The 6,147-nt window shown below is 45.6% G+C and overlaps 1 non-coding gene across 1 annotated transcript; it reads right to left on the bottom strand.

Annotated features, from left to right (window-relative positions):
• Positions 1 to 2,858: 2,858 nt before the first annotated feature.
• On the bottom strand, positions 2,859 to 2,930 carry TRNAQ-CUG (transfer RNA glutamine (anticodon CUG)). Its single transcript has one exon. It is a non-coding gene; the product is annotated as a tRNA-Gln (tRNA).
• Between the last annotated feature and the right edge of the window lie 3,217 nt (positions 2,931 to 6,147).

Below are 6,147 nucleotides of genomic sequence, written 5' to 3'. Positions count from 1 at the left end.
TAGATTTAGAAAGAGGCTGTTACAATAGTCCAACCTAGAGAGAACCAGAGCTTGGGAGACAGCGAGCTTCTGGGGGAAGGATAGGAAAGGCAGAGTACCTCTGAGGAGGTGCAGTAGGAAGTTTGACTTTTTAGAGACCTCAGAGATGTGGGTCGGAGAAGGAAAGCGTAGAGTCAAAGATGAACCCAAGGTTCTCAGCCTCGCAGGTGGGGGTAGGAGGAGGGCCAAGAGTGGCTGGCCAGAGAGAGGGGAAAACATGGTGAAAGTGTGCCGATGAGGAGGATCTCCGTCTTGCTGGCATTCAGGCAAAGATCATTGGCGGCACACCAATCTTGAATGGCAGTTAGGCAATCAGAGATGAGAGAGGGAGAGGAGGTGGCCGATGGCAGCCTGAAAATGAGTTGAGTGTCGTCAGCGTAGCACTGGAAATTTGATGGCAATGCAGTGGGCAAGAGTTGCCCGGTATTGGTTGAAACGCCAGGGCGAGAGGTTAGATCCCTGGGGAACACCACAGGTAGAGAGGAAGATAGATGATAGGAAGGACCCCAGTTTGACCTGGCCTGGTCGATCATAGAAGAAAGATGTCAGCCAGGCTAGAGCCTGATCAGTGATACCCAGGTTATCACAGAGATGGCTGAGCAGGAAGGAAGCAGAGAGTTTCGATTGTACAAGGGATTTGACATGAACCTTGTAGGACCACTCTAACACCTCACACAGCGCTTTTCTAGGGCTGTCTGGTATTTACAGTTTCAACACAAAACAAAACGGGTCAGCGAGAGTCCTTTGAATGAGCACTCCTCCAGCGCCTGACCACTCTGCAGCTGGCCATTATCTGGGCTTTCCCAAAAGTTCAAAAACACCCAAGTTCTTTGTTCCCAAGTTCCTTGCATTCATATAATGTTGCCACTTGCAACCTTGGGCTCAAACACAGTTCGGTTTGCTATCAGCTTCCTCTGACTCACTGGCTGTGTTGAACCCATTGGCTTGTCTTGCTTCTGGAGTCAAGGACGGTACCATGATAGCCAGCATGCTTCACCACCTGTGCTATCATTGCCGGAGGGCCCCGTGCACCGTTGACATCGATTACTCCACACGGCAGCTGTGAATCCCGGTCTTATGATTTCCTGTTCTGAGGTTTTGCGGGTCTTAGTTTAAAAGGCCAAGAGCAGTTCCCCCTTTGTCGTCCCTCCAGGTCTTGCCACCTTTCTCCTCCGTTTGAGCTGCCGGACTGGTATAGCTGTTTTCTCATGCGTTCGGCCTTGCTCGTAGTGTGCTCTTGTGCTCCGCCTTTTATCCCTGTGGGGAAGGTAAAGGGCTGTCAGCTGTGCTTGGTTACTGTTAATTGCCTGACTCTGCCTGACCCTTGAGTTGGGACATATCAGGTGAACGGCTGTGGTGTTAGTCCGTTGTCTATCATGGCGTAAGAAAGTGTTTGTGTCGGAAATGGGCTTTAGGGGGGATTAGAGCTTCTAAATATCTGACAGGGTAGGATGGGGAGATGGTTTTACAAGGAAGGGGGTACCGCATCTCAACCTTTGGTGTCCCACTTCCACTTCCCGAGGACCCCTCATCCAGTTGATCCTCCTCCACTGGTCCACCCCCAGGAACTGGATCCAGTAGTGATGGCTGTGTTCTGGCCACCTGGATGACAGATCTCCAGATACTAGCGTCCCATGGAGGGGAGAGGTCCGGGAATCGCCACAGCGGCAACCACTGGTAGTATTGTCTGCACACAGCCGTCCTAGAAAGGATGGCCGACCAGGCACCCAGCATTGCCTGCACCAGATCAACCAGCATTGCATTTTTAATAGCAAAATATTAAATTAATTAAAGCATTATTGTTTCTGTGCACAATTGGTGACTTGCATGTATTGGAATTTTGGAATGGTGTTACCTTACAAAACAATTGCAAAACGTCTGGCTTTTTAGACCATTTTTCTCAGAAAATTTGCTGTATATTGCATTGAAAAACATCTGTATATCTTTCTCCTAGTGCAGTGTGCAGCGTTCCCCTACAACAGCATGATCATCGTGTGAACAGCACAGCGTGCAAGCCAAGCCGCCTGGAGTGTGGGTCAACCCTTGATTTGTTGCCGAGTTTAGGGGCGGGGGTCTCAGCATGGATCGCAGGGAGCCCTCATATTTGGTGCTACACCCCTGAATGTATTCATATGGAATCCACATCCTTTTGACCAGGCACAAATCCAATGCAAATTACATCAGAATCCATTTCATGTCCTCATGAAAATGCCATGCAGGCAGGTGTGAAATGAGACACCGGAGGATGCGGGGCGGAGATCTTACCCCCGCTGTGCACCTCCTCCTTGTCATTGCAGGAAAATCGGGCGGAGAGGGAAATCGGGGTGTAAAAGCATTACACCTTGCTTTTACACCCCGATTTACCAATACACCCCATTTGAAATTAGGCTGAAACTGATGTTAAAATTGAGTTGCAAACAAGAATTGTTCGAAACACTGTCAGCCTGTAATTTGGCACAAATCCATGTCTTCAGAATATTTGTTTCCTCTAATTTTGCCAGCATGAGGTCTGAAATATATGGAAGTATTAAAAGAGTCATTTGCTGAGTTTTTACCAACTTTTTACCGCCAATATTAAAACTGAATTTACAACTGATTTCCCATGCAAAATTCGTGTGGGACACCCCCACATAGCTCCACATCAGCTCTCAAGCGCCCCCCCATCTCTGTAAAGTCTTTATCTCATTTCCAATGTGTTTTTCCCTTTTTTTAAAAGGCTAGTGAATGTCATAGCAGTGATTATTCTGCACTGAAAAACATGTGCAGTGAATATTCGCCAATTAAATAATTGGCCAACTGAAGAAACGTTTTAAAAGGACAGGTCCCACCGAGATTTGAACTCGGATCGCTGGATTCAGAGTCCAGAGTGCTAACCATTACACCATGGAACCAACTGCTGGCATGAATGTACATACACCCTCTCCTCAGAGTCACATAACGTTCCTCCACGAAGTTGTGACATGATATTGGGCTAAACTGTTGAACTAACATCACCACGTTATAACTCATACATTACAATGTGAATAATCAGTTTGGCAAATGTCTTTATAAATATATTTTTTTTATTTATTTATCTGCCCAGGGGCATCGTGGCGCTGTTACAGGTTGCTCACTTGTCAGGCAGGCATATCATACACTTTTAAGCGTATAGTACAGTAACAGGCCTTAGGGAGGAAAGTCAGTACAGCGCAGGCATACTGAGCTGACACTAAGGTTACAGTTATAGTTATTATACTATAACTATAGTTCTATAAACTTATATATAACTATAGTTATGGTTACCGTTACAGTATACATACATATACATGTTGCTATGTATAGATACATACAGGGAAACCTAAAACTGCACTTGAATTTACATTCATATTTAATAAACTGCACTTGAATTTACATTCATATTTAATGTTCAAGTCGCAAGCATTGTTAAATGTCCTTGTTAAGGAGCTTCACACTCATTGCACGCTAATGTATTCCCAACAATATCACATGTTACATCAGCTACTACATTTGGCACGCACATGAATGACATCACTGGTGATGTTTTATGACATCATCCATGCATTTCCGATGGATGTTTACCCAAAGAGTACAGTGCAGGCTTTGTTGATGGAAATGCTCTCTCTTATCATCTGCTACAAAGTACACATTATACAGCGCAGGAGCGAATTCAGTTCATCCGGGAAATGAAAGGGTCAAGTATTGTCTTATACATGTGGTTCGACATGACACAAATGATGAGGACAATGTGTGTGTACTTTAGATATGTACAGAGTGTTGGTGTGATTGTACCGCTATGCCACCAGTTGTATTAGATCTCAGAAACATGGACACACTCGGAATCCAGTCAACAAATACAGCGAGTGGGAGTTGTGTACACAGATTGGTCATGTAAACTCGCTGTGCAAAATACAAACCATTCTTTTCTGGGACAGTTACGGACTCCCCGAAAGCGACTTTCCATATCTGGTCTTTTCCAAAGCTCTGCCGGGATTTACAGCACCCGGTTTCTGGTTACTGCTCGATTTCAGATGGAAAGACGATGCTATTTGTGCACACAGGTGTTTAGAGCGGGACCAGTTTGCACTCCCCACTGACTGGCCAGCTTCAGGCCAGAGCCCAGACTGCTTGTAGACATTACATTCATGCACACCTATAGCATACCTATCACCAGCAGGCAGCCATGCCGCGCGCCCATTTATGCACATTTACAACAGACCAATAATCCCAGGAAACAGAAATGTGTAATGTGGCATTTGCACTGTGCCCAATTGCCACTGGGTTGCCCTCAAGGCGCTTTAGGTCATGCGACACTGCGAAGCAGGAAAAGGAGATCAATGAAATCTGCATTTCGTTGTGTCTCGTAGGCCTTTTATTCGAAATCCTCATCAATATTCATCAAAAAAGGTTACAAACAAGAACATTCCAAAGCAAATAGTTTATCAGCAATCGACATTTCTTTGTTTTTGACCGAATTTGCCAGGTTTCCCAGGAAGCTAAAAACTGCCAATGTTTCCTCCTTACAGATCAGTCAATTTACATAAAACGTATTCCTCAGTCACTGAATATGCGTCATAAGTAATTTATAATGCGCGGGGTCTGGGATTCGAACCTCTGCAGCTCTGCGTGATCTTGCATTCAGAGCTAAGGCGTTGCCCATGTGCTATCTGCCGTTCGCACTCCCGAAAGCCCGGATGCAAACATCTCTTTCTTCTATGGGGATTCTACTTCAGGAATGCAGCACAGACACGATTATGAGGAATTCAGTGACCATTTGTGGGTTAGCTGTGCTACAGGCAGGACATTCAGTCTAATGTGACGTATATGTCCTGTTGTAGCTTGGGAATATGTCATTGAGATGAAGTTCAGGGACCATGTTGATTTTGAATGGCAAATAGCCTGGAAAGCTTGTCAAATTAAGGGAACCAAGAAACAGGGTTTCCAGATGCAAGCAGTCAGGTTTAGCCTTGATTGGCCTGACTGGCTCTTCCATAACTGCAGCGCCTTCCTTCAGAGGGCGCGGCATCCCTATTCCATGCGATAGGCGATGAAGGCGCGCATACAACTTCCACGCTTTGCATTTGTGGACGCCACAGCGTCTCTGAACATCTCATTATAAAGTCTTAGGTCATTAGATCTGTTTAAGCGTAACCAAATCTAAAGAAGTTCACCAAGGACCACACATCGAAGTGCTCTGGTCCCAGTTTCCATGTGACGTGTAGTGCAGCAGATGGTGCGTGGGGTGAATATATGTCCAATGTGGTCAAGGGCAGCTGAGAGCCAATGTGGGAGTTTAGTGTGGCCATTGCGCAATAGCGTCTTTTGAGAACGTGTTTCCCTTTTGGCTCATTGGGAGGTCCATTTTACATTGTCCTGGAAACTGACCCCCAAATAGTAATGAAGCCATGCCCGCTGAAGCAGGTCCCCTTCAATAGTGATGTTTGTTTTCATTTTGCGTACAGAGCTGCAGACCATTACCGCCATTTCAGAATGATTAATGGAAACTCCTCTTTCCTTGCACAAGTCTCTTAGATCTGTCAGCTGTCTTAGAATGCCCATCTTGGTCTTTAAGATTCGTACTGTATCAGCTGCATACATAAGGATGCCAACTTTATGCTTGGCAAGCAGCGGCCGTCAGTATTTGAGCTTGAAATTCTTTAAATCGGGTCACGGACAGAGGCGTAACAAAAGCTCTGGGGGCCCCCTGCAAGCCATGCTGAGGGGGCCCCCCCAAGTCCGCAACAAATCACGAGCCGTGCCACACTTTGGGCCGCCCTAGATTACCACGCTTGTGCAGAACGCACAAACGTGTTGATGAAGGGGTAATTAAAAAGTATTGTGAGCTAGTGGCAATACTTTAAGAACATTGCAAATTCAGTTGAGATTAAACCCCACAGTAGCACCTAAAGGGGTATGTTGACACTGAGTTAAAGGCACGAGGTATCTAAGAGTCAAATTGAACTCGTGAGCTACTGACCATTGTGTTTTCTTTAGGCAGAGTGATGTCCTTCTAGGCACTGTACACTATTTAGTTTTGTATAGGCAGGATGTCACAGGGTTGAGCACTACACTGAGTTTTGTATGGTTTTGCAAACGTATTTTATGATAATT

Source organism: Ambystoma mexicanum, chromosome 5q, assembly GCF_040938575.1.
Source record: "Ambystoma mexicanum isolate Mex_15411 chromosome 5q, UKY_AmexF1_1, whole genome shotgun sequence".
Taxonomy (NCBI): domain Eukaryota; kingdom Metazoa; phylum Chordata; class Amphibia; order Caudata; family Ambystomatidae; genus Ambystoma; species Ambystoma mexicanum.
The sequence above is the reverse complement of the archived record's forward strand: the minus strand, read 5'-3'. Positions and strand labels throughout refer to the sequence as shown.